The following is a 26,946-nucleotide window of genomic DNA, read 5'->3' on the forward strand; positions in this document are numbered from 1 at the left end:
ATAATATGTTAAACAAAAATACTTAATTTAAATAATCAAGGTCATTAAATAATAAGGTCATTTTCTGAAGACTTTTAAAGAGTAGCTATTACTTTTTTTTTGTTACAATCAATGTTATATTACAATGTATTTCGTTTGGAAAATTGAAGTAAATTCAGTCTCCTACTTTCTATCTCTGAATGAGTCTAAGGGTATGTGCACACGGTAGCAGGCTTTTTTTACGGCTGAAATGACAGACTGTTTTCAGGAGAAAACAGCTGCCTCGTTTCAGCCGTAATTGCTCCTCCTCGCATTTTGCGAGGCTTCTCTGACAGCCGTAAATTTTGAGCTGTGCTTCATTGAGTTCAATGAAGAATGGCTCAAATTACGTCTGAAAGAAGTGTCCTGCACTTCTTTTGACGAGGCTGTATTTTTACGCGTCGTCGTTTGACAGCTGTCAAACGACGACGCGTAAATGACAGGTTGTCTGCACAGAACGGCAAACCCATTCAAAGGAATGGGCAGATGTTTGCCGACGTTTTGTAGCCCTATTTTCAGACGTAAAACGAGGCATAATACTCCTCGTTTACGTCTGAAAATAGGTCGTGTGAACCCAGCCTAAGGGTATGTGCACACGTAGTGACCAAAAACGTCTGAAAATACGGAGCTGAATTTCAAGGGAAAACAGCCCCTGATTTTCAGATGTTTTTTGAGCAACTCGCGTTTTTCGCTGCGTTTTTCGCTGCGTTTTTCGCGCCGTTTTCGCGGCGTTTTTTACGTCCGTTTTTGGAGCTGTTTTCATTGGAGTCTATGAGAAAACGGCTCCAAAAACGTCCAAAGAAGTGTCCTGCACTCACTAATTACGGACGTAATTCGGGCGTTTTTGCCCCGAATTACGTCCGAAAAATGCGCCTCAATAGCGTTGACAAACATCTGTCCATTGAAAGCAATGGGCTGACGTTTGTCTGTTCACACGAGGCGTGTATTTACACGCCGCTGTCAAATGACGGCGCGTAAATAGACGCCCGCGCCAAAGAAGTGACCTGTCACTTCTTTGGCCGTAATTGGAGCCGTTATTCATTGACTTCAATGAAAAGCAGCGCCAATTAAGTCCGTAATGGACGCGGCGTTCAAGCGCCTGCACATGCCATTACGGCTGAAATTACGGGGATGTTTCCTCCTGAAAACATCCCCGTAATTTCAGCCGTTACGGACGCTGTCGTGTGAACATACCCTGACGAGGCAGTCATTTTACGCGTCGTCGTTTGACAGCTGTCAAACGACGACGCGTAAATTACGGGTCGTCGGCACAGTACGTCGGCAAACCCATTCAAATGAATGGGCAGATGTTTGCCGACGTATTGGAGCCGTATTTTCAGGCGTAAATCGAGGCATAATACGCCTCGTTTACGCCTGAAAATAGGTTGTGTGAACCCAGAAAGGCTCGAGCTTCTGTGAGGGCTCTGACCAATCATATCCACTGCTGCTGAACTGTGTAAATGAGTTCACATTCACTTCAATGGCAGTAGGCTGTAATACTGTGAACCGCCGCTACAAGTGTGTCGGTGATTCACAGTGCAAGCAGTAAAGGAAATTAAGGGGAAGCAGCATTTGTACGAGCGCTGCAGCCCCTCCAAATCAGCTGATCGGCGGGAGTGCCGGGAGTATGGCCCAGACTGTTCAGGTAATGATGGCCTATCCTGAGTATAGCCCATACTTTTTTGGGACCAGGCAACCCCATTAAACATTGGGTTTGTTTGGCAAAAAAATCTCTTTCACATCTTGTCTTTTAGTCTCCAAATTTCCTATGCTATGCTGCTCTTTGACTTTAAGATGATGGATAATTTTTCCATCAAAAGTCTTAGGTCTATCTTATACTAAGATTTATATTATAATAAATATTTTTCTTGACTTGATGTATTTAAAAATAATATACCCAGGTCTGGTTCTTAGGACATAATCAAATATTACTTCAGATACAGTTATATATAACTGTTAGCATATTACAAATGTATCCATCCTTTTCTATTTTAGGAATAAAATCCACTTTCTCCGTAGCCGGGATCTCACCAGTGTATGTGTTAACAATATGAACCAATTTCTTAATCTTTTTTTTCTCCAAAAAAAGGAAGAGATTATAGATTAACCTTGCTTCCAACCTTAGACTTACATTCACTTGGTAACTGTATTAAATAGTTATTATGAAGTTAAAATTGTCTTTGAAAGAAAATTAAATACATTCATTGGATTACATTCAATTTCTGAAATTATTTAACTCCTCAATGATCAGAGTGTTTTGGTCCTAAAATAAAAAACCAGACACTGTTTAGCGATTTTGTACATGTAGTGATTTTACGGCCCTAATGTTTTTATTTGTTGGGCTTGCAAAATAATGTTTGCGTTATTTTTTTCATGACACATAGGACTGTTTTTTCACATATGAATGTGCTTTTTAATACTTTCAAATGACTTTTTAATACTTTGCAAATACTTCCTTTACTAATATATATATTAGTAAAGTAAGGAGTGACCTTTCCCCGGGATGAATACAAGAAATGGACGAGGAAGCAGCACTCCAAAAATATCCAAAAGGTTTATTCACCACCACATGTAGGTGCAACGTTTCATCCTCACATTGAGGCTTGAAAATGTCCTCAATGGGGCCTCTATTGACTTACATACTGCATTTGCTGGGGTTTGTGGGTCAATTTTTGCTTCATTTGGGACTGTCTGAAAAATGGCACCAATATAATTTGATGAACTGAGAGGGGAGAGATTGCTTAAGGAGCACAGGGCGATTGTATTGCAACTTATTCAATATTGATCAGTGCATAGCCCTGGTCAAGGGCAAAAAAATTGAGAACTGGGATACCCTCAAGCAAAAGAAAAAAGGTCAGTCTGACATGGATACATTTTTAAATAGGAGGTCTACTACTTTGAAGAAAGATGCTCAGAAAAATGTGCAGGCTACTTCTCAACAACCTGATTTGATAGACTCCTCTGGTGATAGTTAAGAGGATGAAGCTCCTAGAGGCGCTAGCTCCATAAATATATAAAACACTGCTATGCAAAAGATAATAGAAAATGCACTTAAGCCTGTTCTGAAGGAGCTTGTGGATTTTAAACAAGAAGTGAGACAAATGCACAGCAGAGTTGAGACACTAGAGGAGAACCAAACCTTACTGCTAAACCATAGCAAAGCTACAACAACCGCCATGGACAATTGTCAGATACACTTAAACAGCCTTCTTTCCTATGTGGAAGATCAAGATAACCGGGGTAGGAGAAATAATCTTCGGCTGTAGTGTATTCCGGAATCGATTTTACCTTCAGATGTACCGGTAAATATATCCAATATGTTGAAATTATAGTTGCCTACTGACCATGCTGATACCTTAATGGTTGAACGGGCACGCAGGGCTTTGAGGCCGAAGCCGAACGATGGAGACCCTCCTCGGGACGTAATTGGTCGGCTCTTGAATTCTACTCATCCGGACTTGATTCTTCGGAAAGCTAGAGAGACTCATACACTGTCTAATGGCTATGTTTACACTATTTTTCAAGATATTTCTCCAGTCACTTTGAATAAGCGCTGACAGCTTAAGCCGCTGACGGAAGCTCTGAGAGCCAAGGAAGTTCAATACCGCTGGTTGTTCCCCTTTGGAATTGCTTTTGTGATTAATGGCTCTATGAAAACTATTAGATGTCCTGATGACCTTACATCTTTATACAATGAACTCGGTATGGATCCTCACCGGCCTTTATCCTGGCTACAGATAGTGGACGTAGGTTAATTAACGATTCTGCCCAGAATTACTCCTTGAGTCTCGGTACAATAGTCGTAAGAGACTCTCCTTCGGATGCCAACCCACATGAGACTCCATGAGGATGCCTCCTCGTGTTTAGTTGATAACTTTCTTATGTATATAAATCCTTGATGTTTCTCAGGGGCTCTTTCTGTGTCTAGTAAGATGCAGGCTATTGCACCACGTATGATCATTAGATGTGATTTACGATTGTTCTGTATATAATCTGTAATTAACATTTTCCTCCCTCGGTTTATCTTAATCTGTAATTTAATTGTATAGGTTAACTTCTGTGTTTCTAGAGGTTTTCTGGAATATCTTGAATAACACATATTTGATTTTATTCTTAGTTTACTTTGTCAAACATGTCCATAACACACATTGCTACATGGAATGTGAAGGGGATGAACTCGCCTACTTAAAGATCCAAACTTTGTCAGATTTTGTGATCTCAAAGCACAGATGTTGCTATCTTACAAAATGTTTGGAGGTCATTCTTTCCAATGGGTAGGGCTTACACCTACCTTTCTGCACCCCATCAGTCCTATCAACGTCTTGACTACTTATTTGTCAGGGCTACACAGCTCTCTATGGTATCCAAGATAGCTATAGGGCAGATTGCTGTGTCTGATCATGCACCAGTGGTTATGTATTTCATTGTCGCGTCTTTACCCAAGAAAACATATACTTGGCGGCTCAATGAAACGTTGTTAAAATCAAATGCCCATACGCAGACTATATCTGGTAGTATACATAAATATTTTGAGGAAAACATAGATCATCACGTTTCCATGCCAATAACTTGAGAGGCACACAAATCAGTGATCAGAGGAGAGTTCATTTCAATAGGCTCCCATGCTAAGAAGACACATAGGCAGGATGTTTATAACACACTGGGGAAGATCTTGATACTGGAAGGCCAACATAAACAGTCTTTGGCTATTCAGTTGCAGCATGAATTAACTGTACAAAGGGAACATCTCAAACAGGTATTTAATCTTAGAGCCTCTAAGGCGTACTTAAATTCCGAACATGCTATGTTTATCCATGGTAATAAGGGATCCAAGCTCATGGCTCTTTTGGCTAAAAGAAGGCAAGACCAGGCTTATATTAAAACCACTCAAACTGACAGTAGGGTGGATTTCTCAGATACTGACATCATTGCGCAACAGTTTAAGACATATTATGAGACTCTTTATAGTATTAGGGCCCAAGAGTCTGGGGAACAGTTTGCACGGAGGAGTGCTGCGATTGATGATTTCTTGCAGAACTTACAATTACCTTCTCCCAAAGAACATAAGAAGGAAGTGTTGTCTCAGCCCTTCTTTCTGACTGAATTGGAAACTGCCTTGAAAGATATGCCATTAGGGAAGAGCCCAGGTCCCGATGGCCTCCCAGTGATATATTATTAAACTTTTCGAGAAATGCTTTTACCGGATATACTTTCTGCGTTTAACTCTTTATCTGGGACTTGTGGTTTTCCCCATCAGATGCTAGAATCACACATTTCCATCCTTCCTAAGGCTGATAAGAATCCAACTCTTATTAGTAGTTATCGCCCGATCTCGTTGTTAAATGTTGACATCAAGTTATATGCTAAGACACTAGCTAATAGATTAAAATTCCTTTTACCAGAGTTGATACATCCCGAATAGGTGGGCTTTGTGGCTAGGAGAGAGGGCAGAGATAACACTTTGAGGGTGCTCCATTTGATCCAATTGGCTGGTAAAAGAAAGTTCCCTTTAGCTTTGTTGTCAACAGACGCTGAAAAGGCGTTCGATCGCGTAGATTGGACATTTATGGTTGGAGGTCTTCGGAAATTTGGTATGTCGGAATTTACTATTGCTTAAATTATGGCTAAATATACATGCCCCTCAGCTAGAGTTCGAGTAAATGGCACTTTGTCTCCTTCATTTGGAATCTCGAATGGCACGAGGCAGGGTTGTCTGCTATCGCCTCTTTTATTTGTTTTAACGATTGAAACATTGATTCAGCATATTCGTCAAAATACACAGATTAAGGGACTTGAGGTTGGAGGACATGTGCATCTGATGGCAGCTTTCGCAGATGATCTCTTGATTCTAACTTCAAATCCGAATGACTCCTTTTTGGCCTTGGCCGATATTTTTGCAAGTTTTGAAGAAATCTCCAATTTTAAGATTAATCCTAATAAATCTGTGGCGCTTAATATATCATGCTCTAGGGAGGTGGCAGCGGCGGCCCAGTCTTCGTCTCATTTCACGTGGTCATCACGATCTATAAAATATTTGGGTTTGCAGATATCCTCTTCCCCAGACTCTTGGTTTCTTCTTAATTATAAGCCTCTAATGTCTCATATTGAAAGAATGATGAAAAACTGGAATATTCTCCCACACCATTTTTCCCACAACCTTAATGGCAAACTCTTGAGTTTTGTTTGGAACAAGGGACGGCATAGATTGGCACACAGTACACTGACTAGGCCGAAATTGTTAGGAGGTCTTAATTTCCTAGACACTAATACTCTCTATCAGGCTATTCAGTTGAGTAGAATCATGGATTGGTATGGTACCTCACGTTCAAAACTTTATGTTTCTGCTGAAGAAGAAATGTGTGGGAGGTCTTTAGCTCAAATTTTGTTACGCTCTGTTATGTCCTGTCTGGGGGAAGCCCCTACTAATTTGCTTACAAAAGTTACACTGGCAGTCTGGAAAAAATTATCATTCAAGGCAGACATCTGTCCTACTCCATCATCATTGATAACTTTAGGGGATCTGTTAGGTCTCCGGGATCTGAGAAGTAGTACCAACCCCTTACTATATATGGAATTAAAGGACGTGGCCCTAGGAGAAATAGTAAATAATGGTGAATTTCCTTCCTTGGCATTTTCAAGAGAAAAGTTTCCACAAGTGTGCTTAAATTGCTTGAATTATATGCAAATGTTATCAAATTATACTTTTCTACTTAAGCAGGGTTCTATTGTTAGGCCTTTGACCTGGTTTGAGTCTTTATTGTCTTCGTCCACACCGATTCCCAAATCCATTTCCTTGATATATAAAAAAACGTTATCTATGGATACAGAGATTTCACTACCATATATTAATTCCTGGGAGAAAGAGTTAAATGTTAAATTTACGAATATTGAAATACAACAAATTTGCAGGTTTAGCTGTGGCCCTTCTAGATGCATTAACTTGCAAGAAACCTCTTAGAAATTAGTGAGCAGGTGGTACAAAACTCCGGAGCTACTCCACAAAATAGAATGTTCTATATCTCCGTTATGCTGGAGATGTCATAAACAAATTGGCTCATACACACATATTTGGTGGGCTTGTGAATTAATAAAGCCTTATTGAAGAGAAGTGGAAAGGATTTTGAAAATTATTTCTCCGACAGCTCCTCCATTATCTATCTCCTTATTGTTTTTGAATTTACTATCAGACTCCTCCTCATCTGTTTCCAGCGGGGTCTTGTGGTCACATTTGGTTTTAGCAGCAAAAGCTATGATCCCATTGTATTGGCGGAAAGAGAATCCCCCTTCTATAGCTCATTGGTTAAAAAAAGTTCCACAGATGTCCAGATTAGAAGAATTGAGCTATTTGTCACAAAGGAACATGGGTAAATACTATAGAATATGGCTCACTTGGCTGAATTTCCTCTCCGATGCTGGCTGGTTCATGAGCTGCCTGGGTGACTAATATGTTCTGCGCCTCTGGTGGCTAAGTGGATTTGAGGGATTGGGTTACTGCTTCCACCATGCAAGTATCTTTTTCAGATGATGTGTTAGTAATGACATGGATATGTATACTGTTTTTACATGTTATGAAGCTATACTCCACTTGTTCATGTGGATTGTTATATAGTATATATAGAAGTACTATGTTATAATTTCTATATGAATGTAAATGTCTATTCAAACTTGTATTTAATGTCAACCGTTTTGGATGAAAAAAAAAAAAGAAAGAAAATGCCCTCAATGTGAGGTTCAAACGTTGCACTCAGATGTGGTAGTGAATAAAAATTTGGAGATATATATTTGTATATAGATATATATATATGTGCAGTCTAAAAACAGATGAACACAGCACTCCAACGTACCTATATATTAGGTCATGTGCTCGTTATCAGGGGATGAATCAGTTCCTCAGCTTGTATATATACCATAGAACAAAATAATGGCACCAGGACTTCAGAGTAGATGAAATAGGATGGATTTATTCACCTCAAGTGAGCGACGTTTTGGTTAGTCTCAGAACCTTTCTCAAGCTTGAGAAAGGTTCTGAGACGAACTGAAACATCGCTCACTTGAGGTGAATAAATCCACCCTATATATATATTTCCGTTTATTAGGGGTAAATTGTATAAAAAGTAAAAAATAAATAAAAAAATTGCAAATCAATACTAAATATTTTTACTTTATTTGTATTTTATATTTTTAATTTACATAATAAGTTCCCCAAGAGGCCATAAAAAAAGATCTCTGGGGGACCTTTGGACTTTGTGTATTTTTTTTATGCAGTTTTCCACTGTAAGGCTACGTTCACACGTAGCTGATTTGCCATGGATTTTCGGTCCGGATTTGTGGATGGAAAATCTGCAGCTGAATTCAGTAGCAGCAAAGTGGATGAGATTTATGCTGCAGAAAGTATAAAGATTTGTTGCAGATTTTACCCATTCAATTCATTTGGGAAGAAGAAATCCTCAAGGAAATGTAAATCCAAGTAATCCATAAGTCCAGATAGTTATAAATAAGTTGAAAAACAAAGTATTCATACCTCCTGGGGCAATGCTTCCCTGGTCCCTGCTGATCTCTGTACATTCTGCCTCCAGCAATGACGTGACAGAACAACACATGACCGCAGAAGCCAATCACAGGTTTCAGCGGTGGCATGTGACGACATGTATAGCTGGAGACTGGGTGTACAGAGACTAATTGAAGACCAGGAAAATGTTGCCACCAGTGCAGGTAAGTATAGTGAGTTTTTAGATACTCGCCACAGAGAATTTTGCACAAAAATTCATATGATTTGTTGTAGATTTGCCACTGCGGGTTTCCCTGTGGTTTCCTCAGAATTTGTTGTGGAAAATTTCCGTAGTAAATCTGGTTTGTGTGGATTTACTGTAACTGGGGCATCCAAATGACTTCCAGTTGCATGTGAAAACAGCTCCCTGTGTTAACACTAGTCACTTACAGAGCTGATCTGCTAAGACCCAGCAGCTCTGCCATGCTCTGGGGCACCTGATGACCAGATGATTGCCGGGTCCAATAAAGGTAGTGGCATTGCTCATTGAGCACTATGTAAGCTTAAATGCAGAAAACAAAAGCAGTTAAAAACCACTTGATCCTCTTTGTCCCTGACAGACGGGTATCCAGCATGCTCTTGCTAGATTGCAGCAGCAGGAGCTTTTAAAACCATGACGTACATTTACGGTGCCGTGGGTTTAAAGCGCAGAACCACATGCCATACATTTATAACATGTGGTCCTTAACAGGTTAAGTAGAAGAGTAAGAAAAAAAATTTTGGTTTTCAAGACATCATAGAACATTTCCATATAAATAAGACAGAAATATCCTGTTTGTAGAGGTGTGTGATTAGCCAAAGAATTAAATAATCTTTCTAACACCAGGAGAGCTGTTAAGATATGAATATCCTACAGTATATCAGCTAATAAACATATTTTCCTCCATACCACAAAAATGGCAGTCTTTATTACACCAATCATTCCTTGCAAGGATAAACAGTTGGCTAAATAGACTACACTTGTTCGGCTGGCATCTATCGCTCTCGATTCCCCAATAAACATGCAAGCTAAATGAGTGTCTATGTTAATGGCGAGAGGAGAATATTTCCAGGTAAAATCCAACATGTCCTATTCTTCTTTCCACCATATGCCATTTGGGGACTGTTGGGAGTCTCTTGTACACATTAGATTGTTGGTCTATATCTAAAAAATCAGAGGGTTCTTCCGACCTTAAACCAATTTGTAAGGCCAGTTTAAGAACTGCACTTTGTAATGTATTCAAACTAATAATGGAAAGGCAAAAGCTTTCTCTACAGTATAAACAACAAAATGGTACCATGACAGCCTTTTTTTTTCGTGCACAGAACTAATTTTTTCTATCCATAATCTTTATTAATTGATACCCTCCATTCTGTCATGGACCCACACATTGGATAATGAGCGACTACTAAAAATGGCATAAAAATAATAACTTCTAAATCTATCTCAGTATATCTTAACAAAGTAATGTGAATTGTATGTTTCATAATGGGTTATAAACCCTGGTGTGAGATTTTGTTCATGTGTGAATATTTGTTTAGTTTTGACTTACTGTACTAGATTTTCCTCCCATGATTGTTTTTTAATCTGTTCTCTAGTATTAATACTGTAATATGAGCAATGTAGTGTGAAGTAATAAAGTGGTTTCTTTCCCCAATGTACAGTCTTCAATTGTGGCATTTTGTATATAGTGATATAAAGTTTGAGCATATACAAAGAGGGTGGAACAATTGTCAATTAATCATTCAATTAATCAATCAATCAATCAATCAATCAATCAATCAATCAATCAAAATAAGTATACATTTTCTCATGTTCTACTTTTTTTTATATAGGCACACCAAGTCATGTCGGCTCTGCATCCGTTATTGTGTAAGTGTGAGATATATTTATAGAAAATATGTTGTGAATAATAATTTGAGAATAAAAGATTGTGAATACAAGTGCGTCAGTTTGTAAGTAAACACTTTTCTCCCATAGAATCAGTGTCTTCCCCTATAAAAACACTATACAATGGAACAAGGAGTACCTACAGCTCTACCATGTTCATAAATCCTAAATCCCATCAGGGGTGCTATAGCATACAGCGCATACATTAAATCAGCACCATGGATGAGTGCAACAGCTTCTCTTTACAGTTAAAGGGGTTGTCCACTACCGGACAACTGATGACCTATCCACCCGATAGGTCATCTCTATATCATCGGTGTGGGTCTGTCACCCGCACCGATCAGCTGCTTCAGTGACCTGTTATTGCCCATTATGCGATGTACAGAGTTGGAAGCAGTTGGCTCCATACATAGCATAGCGGCCGTGCAGCAGAACTGCAGCTCTGTTCCTAGTCACTTGAATAGGAGCAGAGCTGCAGTACTGCAGCTCGGCAGCTATTCCGTCACCAGAGCCAACTGCTTCTAGCATGTATGTCCGATGCCCGGAGGCAGCCGTAGCGGCTTAACAGTGCGGGGTCTGGCTGTCGGACCCCCATAGATCATGTTCTGATGACCTATCCGGTGGATAGGTCATCAGTTGTCAAGTAGTGAACAACCTGTTTAAATGTGTCTGTCTAATAATAGATTTCCTATTAGTCTTTTTTTCTACTTTTCTTTACTATGTAAACTTGGATGGGAGTTGCCATTCACGATAACTTATAGTCTGATTAATGTAGAAAACAAATTGAAAAGTTTATTTAATTTTCTCAGGAAAGTTTATTTTTGTATTAAGCATTTTACTTTTATGAATTTATCTGATTGCTAACCATTTTAGGTTAATGCTTTCCCTTATCTTTAAGTGCAGGTTTGTATGATTGCCTTAAGAACTATATAGGAAATTGCTGGTTTATTGTGTTAGAAATGTATCAGCTATGAATACTAAAGGTAAGGCATATCATATCTCAGAATCTCTTTCCTGTGGCTTTTGAGGAATAATTTGAAAAGCTGCTTATTATTATTATCTTATAATGTATGAGGAACTATTATAGTTTCCAGTGCTTTAATTCAGAATATTATTGTAAAACATATTTCTTACAATAAACAGCACTGAACAAAAAGCATTCTATTTGAAATGCTCTTTATAGTTTATATTAGTGGATAGTGCACTACAGCTAAAAATTATTCAGAGGCTCAATGCTATGATTTAAGAAATCAATTTTGATTTGAAAATCTTGGATTGAGATAGAATATACTACTTAATTTGAATCTTGCAGTAGCTTTATAATGAATCTGATTATAATTTAACCATTTTAACCATTTTAACAACCAATAATATAATAGTTACATCCTGCTAGTAAAGGGATCTCAATTCTGTGACATTTGCAGTCATTCAATTTCTGGCCAACTTTTAAATAGTGTCAGATGTCCATTGGTACACCTGATGACTATTTACAAATTTCTATGAGAACTCTAACTATGGTGCTTTTAGTGCACATCCAATGGGAAAGGGAGTCTTCATATAGAATAAACAATGTTCGGCTGTCTGGCGTCACACTGTCTGAAGCCAGACAGCCGGACACTGTGCTATGGGTAAGAATGTTATATGGTATTCAGGATATGTTGTATTTTGTACCTCTGTATTCATGTGACTGGCATTGTCCGGCCACTTCGCCTACCATACCTTGTGTTTGGTGGGTGATGGCCTGACATGTGCTACCAACACGTCATCATATGTTTGTGAGCTTTACTTGGGCTATCACATAAGTGACTCCCCTATCAGTATTTCAAGTAAAGCTCTTATATACATTTTGTATATATACATTCATATCCTCGTTTCTCCATATATGTATTACATGCATATTATCATTTCAGATTTATGCTGTCTGGTTTCCATCTTCACAAACTGTGGTCGCTATCATCTCTGTAACTTTTTCATGTTTAGCTGAGACCACCTGGATGCCCACAGTGCTTCTAAGAAAATGTTCTATGGACAGATGAGTAGAGATTAGCGAATTAATTCTAAACTAATAGAAATCGGTCCGAATTTTCCAAAAGTTTCGGATTTGGGCAGACTCAAAACTTTTGGCGTTTGTGCGCAGGAATTATCCAATCACAGGCTGCAGTGGTCACATGGGACAAAACAATGTCATCTAAGTAGGCCACCAGGAATGTGTTGCAGCAGCAGACACATGGGAAAAAATGACGTCATCTCAATTTTAGGGATGGAATGGCAAGTGCCCTATTGCCCGTTTAATTCTCTGATGTCTTCTAGGACTATATCAAACTTGAATACAGTCCTAGAAGAAATCAGAGAGAGTAATTGGAGCAATTGCGATTCGTGGCAAATTTATTAGAACTGTATGAACTGACATATGCCACAGGTTTCCCGGAACAGCAGGACATTGTCTAAAATCCGCTACTTGCCTACTGGATCCAGGATGGTTGGGAGGCATGGACCAACCAGTACAACTGTTTATGTGTATTCAGTTTAGCTAGATTGTGTTTGTTTATAATTATAACTTTAATCAGATAAAAATCAGACCACATTTTATTAGTAATCAATGCATAATTACAGGTAATTCAAGAGGATTCACTTACTTTTTCTTGCAACTGTACACATCACCAGTATCCTGGCTGGTCAGTGCATTTGTACAAATAATTTAAGGGAAACACTACATTGTATTATTTTTTAAAGTGAACACAGAGCTGCAAAAAGTTAAAGGGAATCCCTGAGAGTAAAGAAAATAGATCACTAGCTTTAGATTTGAATTTGCGCACACTTTGTAATGCACATTCTATTTCAGTGTCCAGTTCGCAAGACAAGATGCTCATCCATACACTGTTCTATGCAATACCGGCCTTATGTTAAATGGCAGCCTGTGCAGAATTGTTTTTTTGGCATCCACTTTACCTCCTTCTCAACATCAGGACCTTGTGTTCAGCACTAGACATGTAATGACCTACTTTGGCGGTGATCTGAGGTGAAGAGGATTGAGGAGCGGTAAGTTATGGTAGTGTTATTTAATGAATTTAATTTGCATCATTTATGCAAATCAAATCCAATAGATGGTGGCCAGTAGACTATACACACTGACACTGCACACAAACTACATACACTATAAGCATAGCATACACTACATTTACATTGTACCAACTGCACACACTATATACACTATAAACTCACACTATTATCAGTTTAGCCCTCCTTCTCTGCATTGCTTTGGTGCAGGACCTTAAGCATGCGACTATGATGGCACAAAAGATCCTGCAACCTTCTAGTTGCGATTCTGTCTTGATTTTCAACAAATTCCAGCAAAACACAGTGGTCTTGCTGTGATTTTTGCAAAACCAATGATTTTTGGATCTGTTTTACAGAAAGTGTGTCAATATTGCGGTATCTTAAAGAATCCAGGGCCAATATTCGGCCTCTGCTGGAGGCACCCTAATCCCTTGAATCCGGCACTACCTGCAGGTGTTTTACTGTCTCATTTGTTTCCCAAACATTTTAGTCCTCTACTCACTACAGGGGGTGTAGTGGTGCCCACATTGGGGGAGTGGCAGCAGAGGATTCCATTGGACATATTTGATACTTGTAGATGTGGAGTTCTGTGCGGGTGGGAGGGGGTCACAATGAGGGGTTAACCTTTAGAAAAGCAGCTGAAGGAGTTATGGACTGCACACAGCAGACCAGACTGACAGATAGAGTGTCCCTGATAGTTTACTCACTACTGCTAGCTGAGTGCTCCATGGCATCCGGTTGTGTGATGCGCCTCGTGTAGTCGCACAGGTCGCACACCCCTAAGGCCGGCCCCAGTTGTATGGAAATACTTCATGCATAGACTTTTAAGGTATTAATAATTTAAAAAGTTCATAGTATTGTCAGAATCTCTAAGATCTCTAGCTTAGAACTCTGGAAGAGAATCATTACATTGCGTTTAGAAATCAGACCTTTTTAGAAATCAGGCATTACAAAATATTAAAAAAAATTTGCAATAAACTAATGAACAGAGGCCATTGTTAATCTCAAAGATAGGAAAGATTTACTTTCCATACATAATTCAACTAGGGATACATCAAAAACCAATAATCTGTCTAAACCGACGTTAATTTTACAATACAACAATCAATTTCCCGAAATACGTGACATGGTACATCGGTATATCCCAATACTGTTTGATGATCCTAAATTAGAATCTATACTGAAAAATGGCTACCACATAGTCTCCCGTCGGGCTCCAACTTTGGGTAATATTCTTTCCCCTTCATATCTGCCATCAAATACCAAGTCTCCAACTTGGCTACACTATACAGGATATTACAGATGCGGGTCTCACCCTTGTAAAGTTTGCACTGTCAGTAAAATCACTAAGGGCATGTTCACACGTGGTGGATTTCCTCCGCAACTGTCCGCATCAATGCCGCACCTAATCCGGGTTGCGGATTACGGCTGCGGATCTGCCCAAAATGTGCAGAAAATTGATGCGGACTAGCTGCTGCGGACTGCGGGAAAAGTGCTTCCCTTCTCCCTATTCAGTGCAGGATAGAGAGAAGGGACAGCACTTTCCCTAGTGAAAGTAAACGAATTTCATACTTACCGGCCGTTGTCTTGGTGACGCGTCCCTCTTTCGGCATCCAGCCCGACCTCCCTGGATGACGCGCCAGTCCATGTGACCGCTGCAGCCTGTGCTTGGCCTGTGATTGGCTGCAGCCGTCACTTAGACTGAAACGTCATCCTGGGAGGCCGGACTGGAGACAGAAGCAGGGAGTTCTCGGTAAGTATGAACTTATATTTTTTTACATGTTGCTGTATATTGGGATCGGTAGTCACTGTCCCGGGTGCAGAAACAGTTACTGCCGATCGCTTAACTCTTTCAGCACCCTGGACAGTGACTATTTACAGACGTCTCCTAGCAACGCTCCCGTCATTACGGGAGCCCCATTGACTTCCTCAGTCTGGCTGTAGACCTAGAAATACATAGGTCCAGCCAGAATGAAGAAATGTCCTGTCAAAAAAGCAAGACGCATCCGCAGCACACATAACATGTGCATGACAGCTGCGGACTTCATTGCGGAAATTAGAATCTCCATTGAAGTCAATGGAGAAATTCCGCCATGAGTCCGCCACTGCTCCGCAACAGACAGAGCATGCTGCGGACACCAAATTCCGCTCCGCAGCCTATGCTCCGCAGCGGAATTTTACGCATCGTCTAAACGAACACTGCTAAATTAAAGTGGAAGTCAATGGACAAACGGCTCCGCTGCGGATTAACGCTGCGGAGTGTCCGCAGCGGAATTTAAGTGAAATTCCGCCACGTGTGAACCCAGCCTAAAACTTTTTCAGATTCTAACAATACAACTAGCTTCCCAATCAAAACCTATATTAACTGCAATAGTGACTATGTTGTCTACATAGTTGAATGCTCACATTGCAACTTAAAATATGTGGGTTGCACTACAAGGAAATTGAAGGTCAGGATATTAGAACATCTTAGTTATATCAGGAATCCGGCCATTGTCAATATTTCCAATGTGAGCAGACACTTCATTACCTGTCATAATAGAAACATCGATTCTCTTCAAATATATGCTATAGAAAAGATGATTAAAACCTACAGGGGAGGTGATCTCAAACACAGGTTACTGACACGGGAAGCATTTTGGATTTATCATTTAAACACTAGATTTCCGCGAGGTCTCAACCTCCGCAAGGAATTGATGTTCCATTATTGACATTCATATATCATTTAGTTTTTCATAATCGGGAATATCAGATTGTTGTTATTGTACATATGCTCTTTTCATCATAACAGCGCTTTGTTTCTTATATATTCAAATTAATAATATTAAACAAAGCTCAATCATGGGATTTTATTTACTTATATCCATGTATTCACAACTCTTAATAATTTTAGTGTCGTATTACATTTATTCATCCTATCATGTATCCACATTCTGGGTTTACATCTCGTTATCAAGATATTCCGTTTTTATGCTCTATATTTTATTGTCATAACATCTCCCACATGTGGATTTTCTTCTTCATTTCATTATTTTCCACATTCATATGCATTTTTCACTTTCTTGATATCTGGCCGCTGTCAGTTATCTGTACACTTTATAGTATACTCTGACCTTAGATTCCTAACATCTTGTCTTATTAGTCTGGTGCCATATATCATCATTGCATATATATTATTTACAACCAGCCATTTAAATCCCAATACAAGTGTACGAACTTTACTTCACTTACGGCATTCATTTGCGGGTTTTATTATTCCGGCCAGTTAATCATATGCTTATATATTTTTTCTTTCCCCATGTTTTGTATTATTCTTTCTTTTTTTGCATATTCAGTGTTTTTTGTTGCCTATATTGCATTTTTTCTTGCATTGTTTTCCCATTTATCTGTTTTTTTATGTGTATATGTTTTCGACTTATGACGCTCTGCAAGTGACAAATATATGGATACTTTATTTTCCTAATACTAGTTTATATAGTTAACATTCCCATCCCCTTTTTATTTTCCTGGGGGCTCGCCCCCTAGTTTTCTTCTATTCCATTTAGAAATATCTCGGCATATTAGATACATTCAGTCAACATTTTATACGTACCTTCTCACGGAACCTGTTTCCTTGATCGGAAATTACCATATTAGAGGGCGTTGTTACGCTCCAGGTACATCCTCCCATTTTTCCAGGATACATTTACCCCCACGCCTTGCAGTAGCTCATTTGTCTGAGCCATGATTAAGAGCACAGCCAGTGCTTGAAACGCGTAGGCTTCATTTCTTGCCATTTTTGACCACCTTGTCACCCTCCTGGTGTCTCTCCTTACTTTGTTTTATTATCTGTGTGATTATTTTTCCAATAAAGTGGGAACAGAGTTTCCCCCACCTATACCACACATCGCTGGATCCTTTCTCTTTTTTGCTACTATTACAAAATATTAAAATGCATACATGTTTATTCTACTTTACCCAGATAAGAAGGAGAATTAGTATTTAAGTTCAGCACAGAGTAGTGGAGGTGTATGAACCCAATTCTTCTTGTTTGTTAGGTATATTGATTTCTTGCTCTGTAAAGTCCTTACATGTTCTTTTACAATTACCAGAAAGTGTGAAAAATGTCAACGAAAGGAAAACTCACAGGAAGGACATATTTATTGATAGTGTCATAAGATGCATGAATTTATTTAGTGGAAATGGGAGAAATTCCACCAAATTTATCAAAATAACGCGCATACAGATCTAAGAGCCACCAAATTGACTCTTGGCACACTATATTAATAGCATAGCACGCGACAATTTTTTATGTTATTTACGTAGTGTGGCTATTCTCATTCAAACTGAATTAGCTGCACACTACTCAAAAAACATAGGCGCGTTCCGATACCGCTGTAGTGCGCAACGGCGGTCAAGGTGGTGACTACTAATCTGTAGCATGTTAAATTTTACATAACTTGCTAGCCATGTTAGACACATTTCTCTTTTTAACATCACCTCATGCTGCTGTACATTGACACCAATATTTTGCTAAAAAAAAAAATGGAACATGTCTTTAAGACTTAATTCACATGTGGCAAATTTGTTACAGAAATTTCTGCAACTGAAAACAGTTCTATTCATCTGAATGGGGTTGTTTTGACAGCAAGCACATGGATTCTACAAGCTCTATTCAAATTAACAAGACAGTCGCAGCCTGCAGGCTTTTTAAAATTGTTGATCTAGGTGTAAAAAGCGTCCAAAATAGATAATAAATTTGGCACACCCCCTGTAATTATGGGGCAATTTGTGACAGATTTACTGCATATTTTTCTTAATCAATATGTTCAGTGTGCGGTAGGGTAAATGTGAATGGGCAGAACAGAGGACTTCATAAATAAAAAAGGTTTACTTCCAGTCAATCATAGTTGTTTCTTTCATCAAACATAAGCAGGGACCTGTCTAGGTTGGATGGCGCCCTGTGCGAGATTTTGCTGCCACTACTCTACTCCAATCCCCAGATAATATAGGAACATTGGGAGACTATTCATACCCTGTCCAGCTTGCAGGGGAGCAATTGAGAAACAGATTGCAAGGTCGGCCAGGTGCACCGTTCATGTCTGAGGAGTGCAGCGCCCTGTGCAGTTGAACAGGTCACACACCCCTAAGGCTGACCCTGATCATAAGCATTCAGATGTGTGACGAATGAATGACTTGTGCCTACAATGAAGTCAATTTATATCACTTATAATATAATTATATAATATAAGTATCAATAATTTCAGGCACCTATTTATTGAGAAATTTTAGAAATCTGCATAATTTTCTAGCCAAAACATCACATATATAAGTTGTTCTAAATATTTGTGACTTAAGATTGTTGTTCTTAGGCTCTGTTTACATCTGCGTTGGGATCCCGTTCTGATGTTCCGCTATTGTTAGCGGCAAAACTACGGATCCGGTGCGCAAAAGAGACAAGCGGAAACCACGGGCACTGGCTCCATCACCATTGAAATCAATGGTGATGGAAATTGAAACCTCTGGTTTCCGTCGGTGTCAGTTTGTGTCTGCTCAGGGTCCCGTTCTGACGGAAACCTCCAACGGAACGTCAGAACGGGACCCCAACGCAGATGTGAACAGAGCCTTAGTGTCTCAACGCTGCCCTATAAACAGTGCTTAAAGTGCCTGTAAATTATATTGAGACAAACCCATGACTAAGGCTCTGTTCACATATACGTGCATATGTGCCAAAAATCTTTGCACTATATTTTTTTGCGGTGGCCTGCTATATAGACTAAGCTTTCCTATACAGTTTAAAAAAAAGGGCATTAGGACATATACCAGCCCGATAGATGCCAAAAGGACACTCTTTTTGGCATATGTTGGGTCTATAGGGTTCAATGGATATGTTCAGTGTATACGCCGGGACATATGCGAATGTAAACACCGAACGTGGTGTAAAAAGAGCATTAATATAGGCGGTTTAAAATAAGGTGGGATGTGGGAATCAACTTTAAAAATATAAAATAATTTAAAAAGTATTGACTTTTCTCCTCCTCTTCCAGTATTCATCAGCCCGGATCCCATATAGGCATCCGATTATTACAATTTCCTAAAAGAGTTGACATAGCTAAATTTGTCATTTAATTGTTTCTTTTAATTTAAGGCATTGTGATAACTCATATATAACTTTGTTGTTGTTATATAGAAACTTTGTTGGATTGCTATGTCTAAGGCTGGATTCACACGAGCGTTGCGTTTTTGCGCGCGCAAACAACGCAGCGTTTTGCGCGCGCAAAAACCATTTGACAGCTGCGTGTGTCATCCGTGTCTGATGCGCGGCTGCGCTGTTTGGTGACGTTGCCTTGGTGACGCGTCCTTGGTGACGCGCCTCTCTTGACATCGGGCCCCACCTCCCTGGATGACGCGGCAGTCCAAGTGACCGCTGCAGCCTGTGATTGGCTGCAGCCTGTGCTTGGCCTGTGATTGGCTGGAGCTGTCACTTGAACTGAAGTGTCATCCCGGGAGGTCGGACTGCAGGAAGGAGACAGGAGTAATCGGTAAGTTAGAACTTCGGTTTTTTTTACAGGTTCATGTATTTTGGGATCGCAAGTCACTGTCCATGGTGCTGAAACAGTTTAACTCTTTCAGCACCATGCACAGTGAATGTCTCCCGACGTCGCGGACCGGAATTTTTTTTGCCGGGTTTGGCCAAAACGAGTTTGGCCGAACCCGGTGAAGTTAGCTTCGGTTGTCGGGGTTCGCTAATCGCAAAGACACTCTGTTTGGATGTTCGGAAACAGAAAAGCACGTGGTGCTTTTCTGTTTACATTCATCCTTTTGACAGCTGTTGCGCAAACACGCAGTTCGCACGGAAGTGCTTCCGTGCGACATGCGTGGTTTTCACGCACCCATTGACTTCAATGGGTGCGTGATGCGTTGAAAACGCTGAATCAACGGACATGTCGTGAGTTTTTGGCAACGGAGCAACGCTGCGCAAAAAAACGCTGCCATGTCTGCACGGCCCCATTGACAAATATAGCTACGGCCAACGAACGTGAAAATCACGCGCGTTGCACGCGCGTATTTTACGTTCGTCTCAATAAAGCCTAAAGCTGACCATACGCATTAATAATGTCCAAACCTGAAGATCTAGGTGGGATCAGAAGATAGTCAAATTTGTATTTTTTTTTCCAATACATTTTTTAGTAGTTTCAAAAAAATAAACAATTGACATACAGAGAAAGAAAGAACCATGTCAGCCATCTTATACAAGGTCACAATAGAACTACAAGTCACTCCAAGAAGTATTGATAAAGAGCATAGAAATTGGAGATCAAGCATCAATATTCCAGTGGAAATTACATATGATATCATCATATACGGTTATGTTCTCTTCTAAAAAAGAGCTAGTGAGCTTTTTAACCAAGCCTGCCAATGTAGTTTAAGCGCAAGTAACTGAGATGAATGAGAATCTAGTGCAAATTCGTGATGCATGTGTGAATTAACCTTAATACATAATTCAGAAATTGTCGATGGGGTGGTAGACTTCCAATGTGAAGCCACACTTATTCGTGCTGAGGTCAGGATATGTGCTGTAGGCCAGCGATGATCTTGAGACATTTCTGCTATATTAATATTTAATAAATCCAAATCCATATCTGGAGCAGAAAATACAAGGAGAGCAACACTTACAGGCTCATAGCCTTAAAGATACGTCATAGGGTGCACAGCCTCAGGACCCCGACCTCCGGTCCCACATACTGTATATAGAAAAACAAAGAAAGGCCGCACTCCACTGCAAGGAATTTTCAAGTGAAAAGTAGCTTTTATTCACCCATTGACAGTGCATATCTGGAGCAGGAGATATGTCATATCCAGCTCCAAGTGATTCACACAGCTAGATGAACTCATTAGCCAATCACAAGGTCTTCTCCACTGAGGTACAGTTGTCTGAATCTTGTTCCCATTTAAGAATGTAAGGCAGTTTCTCCTCCCCATCTCCCACAACCGACAACCCTTTATACGCAATAAACATACGCCTAGTATAGTTTTTATGACCCATTATGAACTTTTGAATATTAGATGGTGGACAAACAGCCCGCGGCTGTGGGTACTTTTTGAGAGCATGTGTAATCTGCAAATTCTGAGAAAATATCACCTTCGGCAAATTCCCCTCCCGACTCAGGTCTTCAAACGTCCTAAGAATGGAATCACAATAAAGCTTGTCTAAATCAGCTATTCCTGACTGACTCCACATCTGTAAATTGGAATAGGGTATATGATATTCCAAACTTTTTAAGGATATAAATTTAAAGGGAACTTGAATATGTGCTGTATTTTTTAGCAAATCTCTCCAAATGTCCAGAGTAGCCTGCATAGAGGATAGGGGAGCACGCGTAACAGTTTGTTTCAGACATTCAAAAGAAGTCTAGTAGATTGAAATTTAGTAAAGGTCTTCTCTATTTGAATCCATTTATGAGTCAGAGTTCCACCACTCACACAGTGCATCAATTAAAGAGGCTTTGTGATACAAAGCGAGGTTAGGAACACCCATACCTCCCAATTTAATAGGTAGGTATAATACCTTTCTTGATGCCCTTGGATATCTATTTGCCCACACAAACTTCCCCACGACCAAAGTCTGCAATTTACTAATATGAGCATTAGAGAACTTATATGGAAGACATCACATTACATACAAGATTTTAGGTAAATACATCATTTTAAAACAATGTATTCTTGCTATCCAAGATAATTCAAGTTTAGCTAATCTCTCCAAGTCTCCTTGTAGTAGTTTAATCAGGATATCAACATTACGATCTATCAAAGAACTAGTGGGAAAGGACAATTCCAGAGGGAAAGCACATAGTGATCTCCCGAGATCACGCTGTGCTGTCACATGCACCCATATTAACTTTACTGAAGAGTCTTGAGAGTGAATAGACATTGCCTCCAGCCAGGACGCGATGTCTATTCACACTCCCGACACTTCGGTAAAGTTTGTGTGGGACTTAATCACAGCACAGCGTGATCTCGCGAGATCACGCTGTGAATGACAGCACAGCGTAATCTCGTGAGATCACGCTGTGCTGTGTGAGTAAGTCCCACAAAAACTTTACAGAATTATCAGCTTTTGAAAATAGGAGTCAAGTTCAGAATCAGGGACCGACTCAGGTATACCCCAGATACACACATTGTTCCTACTGAACCTGTACTCCAGATCACAAATTTTTCTTTTAAGCTGTATTCCGCCATTTAATTTTCAATATGAGATGTCCTGTCTCCTAAATCTGCCAAATCTTTCTTTATGTCTGCGATCATAGTTTTAAATTCTAGTAACAAAGAATTACGTAGGGAATTCAACATTGACTGCATGACAACTTTAGACAGAGGAGAATCGATATGCTCACCCCATTCCTCATGTCCGGACAGATCAGACATGCAGCCTCCAGAAGATGCAGGCAAAACTGCCATTTGAGACGGCGCCACGCGGGCGGATCCAGGAGTAGGCCCCTTAATTTAGCCGGAGATCCAGTTTTCCTGCTCTTCCCTCGAGGCATATTAACCCCTTAAGGACACGGCCAATTTTGGCCTTGAGGACAGAACAATTTTTTTATACTTCCCTCTTTGCATCCCGATGCTCATAACTTTTTTATTTTTTTGTACGACGTAGTTGTATGAGACTTTGTTTTTTGCGGGACGAGTTGTACTTTATGTAGATACCATTTTTTGGTACAAATACATTATTGTTTAATTTATATATATTTTTATTTTGGTGAAAATGCATAAAAAAGCAGTTCCACTGCAGTTTTAATATTTGTTTTTTACACCATAGACCGATCATCATAAATAATTTTATACATTTGTTGTTCAGGTTGTTGTGGTTGTGGTGATATCAAATATGTCTATATTATTTTATGTTTTGGGACTTATATTTTAAAAAGTTTATTTATTATAAAAAATGTGTATTTCTGTGTATTTTTTTACTTTTTATTTATTTATTTATCATTAATGTTTTTTACATTCATTTAACTTTTTTTTAATCTTATAAAGAGATTTTTCATTTTGATTTTGATTTTTTAACTGTGATATACTGGCATAGATTAATATGCCAGTACATTAGCCTGCGTACTGATTGTACACAGGCAGTTGTTAGGGCAAACCTCAGTGTACCCTAACAACAGGAAATATGTTCAGACAGCCCTGGGGTCCTTCAAAGGACCCTGCGCTGTCTGGCCATACAAGTTATGGGCTTTGATCGCGTCACAGTTATTATCAAAGTGCAGTCCCCCCTCCTTGAATGCCGCGATCAGCTTTTATCACGGCATTCAAGGGGTTAACCTGATTCATTAGACCGTACCACCTTCTTCCATTGCTTCATGGTCCTGTTCTAATACTCACATGCTCAATGTAGGCACCTTCAGCAGTGGACAGGGGTCAGCATGGGCACTCAGACCTTTTTGTCGCCATACACAGCATGCTGCAATATTTTGTGTGTTCTCACAACTTTTAATCATAGCCAGAAATTTTTTCAGCAGTTTGCTACAGTAGCTTTTCTGTGGGATCAGACCAGATGTCTAGCCTTTGCTCCCAACGAGCATAAGTGAGTGCTGGGTGCCCATGACCCTGTCGCTGGTTCACTGGTAGTCCTTACTTGGACTATTATTAGTGGGTGCTTTCAACACATCAACTTCAAAAACTGATTGTTCTATGAATCTAAGTCAGGCGAGACTTGCATTACAATAGTAAACCTATATGAAGAACACCACAAAGGTTATCCCCCGGATACATTTATTCAAGTCACAAATATGACCCAATACATATTAGTTTATGGGGAATAAGGCATGGTAATAACGGTGAACCCGCTGAATAAATGACAAACCTAAACTTCGGAGTCTGACACACCAAAATATTTGAAAACAAAATATCTTTATTAAATACATATAAAAATATATTACATGAATTAAAAACAGAGATGAATTCCACAGTGCAGAAAAGACAACCAGATCACACGTATATATCATATATAATCCGAAAATATGGGTAATGGGCGACACTGTTAGGCTACAAAAATGCAAAGGTACATCAGTAGTGTATTACATTTATATGATGTGCATATTCTATTACATAGCCAGCATGAAAGAACAAAAATTATTGTTTTAACAGCAGAAAAACAAGGTAATATTCAACAGCAGAATAGCTCAGTATAACTCTCTCCACAAAAGGTAGAATCAGAATGCATGTGAATTACAGCGTGTATACCAATGTCAGGGCCCCTATCGAGAGCCAGACTAAGAAAAAGATGTCCATAATATGCACACAAAATACGCACATAACTGAATGGCTCAGCTGGACCCCATAGGTAAAGGGCACAATAACCAAATCAAAGCTGTGGCTGTGTTAGCAGCCATGGATGCAAATAACCTCTACCCATGGTAATAGCCTAAATACAAGACTCATGTTGCTGAAGGTAAACACATGCTGGGAACGGAGCTCATACCCATTTGGAACAGGTCACCCTCACTGGCGTCACCCCGACGCGCGTTTCGGCCCGGAAGCCTTCGTCTGGGGGTGGTGTTGGAAGTACAGATGCCGTCCCCTTATGGTCTCCCTCAACCAATCATCTCCTACAGCGGAGGAATGCAGCAGCTGTGCCTCGGTGTAGCAGATTAACAGGACGTCGCTGCAGGTAAACATACCCATAGTGCTGGAACCGGAAGCACTGGAGAGTGAGATCACGTGACAAACTTGGACTATTATTAGTGGGTGCTTTCAACACATCAACTTCAAAAACTGATTGTTCTATGAATCTAAGTCAGGCGAGACTTGCATTACAAGGCTGTGCTGTGAATCTCTTGAAATATTGGGACTGGGAAATTTTAAATTACAACAAATACTTTTAAGTGCAAATTATTCATTATTCAGCTTCAGGAATCTAAACATATGAAACATATCAAAATGAATTCTAATTATATTAAACTAAACTTAAATTAAGTTCATAATAAAATCATACAGAAATCTTTTGATGTATCCACCTGTTTAACAAAGTAATCTGTGAGAATTTTTCAGTGCTTCTAAACATCTTCAAAGAAGCAATTTTCGACTTCTGACTATCCAAATAATCTGAAACACATTCAACAATTGAGGTCTGTCCTCTGCTTTAAATTATCCTGCTTTGGCGCATATTTCATCATCACACTAAAAGTGTAAACATTAAAGACTGAGGTGTTCTGACCATTTACCTTTATGGCATTTCCAGAACAGAGGGCAGGCTAGTAGTTAGTGAAACAGCATATCTACTGCTACTTCATAAAACTTTAATGGAGGGAGCAGCATGCATGCCAAGCATGCTCCCTCCCTTGCTATGCTGCCCTTTGACGTTTTGCTTGACATTGTCAGTGGTCTTTCATTTTTATTATAGATTGGGGTCTCACCCTATCATAAATTTATGTCAAAGAACATCTCTATACAGCCGTTTTGACTGAAAGTAAAATAAATGAAAAGTTGGTGTCTATGTACCATTTACACAGTATTGTATTTTTGCAAAAAAATATACTTGTAATGGCTACTGTAATAAGGCCTCATTTACATCAGCGTCGGGTTCCGTAAATAGGTTCCGTACATTGGTTCCGTTCGACCTTAGCATCGGAGGAAACCATGAACGGAAAGACAAACAGATACCATAGCTTCCGTTTGAATTACCATTGATTTTAATCGTAATGCTTCCGTTGCAATTGGAAAACGTAAGATTTCAATTTTTGGGCGGAATCAATAGCGTAGTTGACTACACTATTGTTTCCGCTAAAAAAAACGGAAACATTACGGAACAGAGACAAACGGAAACCATTTGCAATGGAAGCATTACCATTGAAATCAATGGTAATGCAAAGGGAAGCTGTTATTTCCATTTGTCTTTCTGTTTTAAGGGTTCCTCCGATGGAAAGGTTGAATGGAACCCAAGAACGGAAGCCGACACTGATGTGAATGAGGCCTAAGAAATATCCTTTATATGAAAAGCAGGTAGTAAGAAGTTGCTTCCAGTGTATTATACTGTAGTAGGATGTTTTGTTGTGTCAGATTTAAAATGTATTAAAAATAAATAAAAAATATATTCAATATAAAAATGACATGCTATTTAGTTTTCAAAATGGTAGAAAATGTAGGCTCATTAACTCCTTGGCATCGCAGCCATTTCTCATTTTCGTTTTTCACTCCCTGCCTTCCAAGAGCCATACTTTATTTATTTTTCCATCAATGGAGTTGTGTGAAGGCTTAATTTTTTTGCGGGAGGAGTTGTAGTTTCTATTGCCACTATGTAACACACTATAGAATTTACTGGGAAACAAATCTTTGTGGGGTGGAATTGGAAAAAAAAAAATTCCTCCTTTGTTTTTCGGGTTTTGTTTTTACGTCTTTCACTGTGCGGTAAATAAAGACAACTTATCTTTATTCTGTTGGTCAATATGATTACGGCGATACCAAATTTATA

Source organism: Rhinoderma darwinii, chromosome 4, assembly GCF_050947455.1.
Source record: "Rhinoderma darwinii isolate aRhiDar2 chromosome 4, aRhiDar2.hap1, whole genome shotgun sequence".
Classification (NCBI taxonomy): Eukaryota; Metazoa; Chordata; class Amphibia; order Anura; family Rhinodermatidae; genus Rhinoderma; species Rhinoderma darwinii.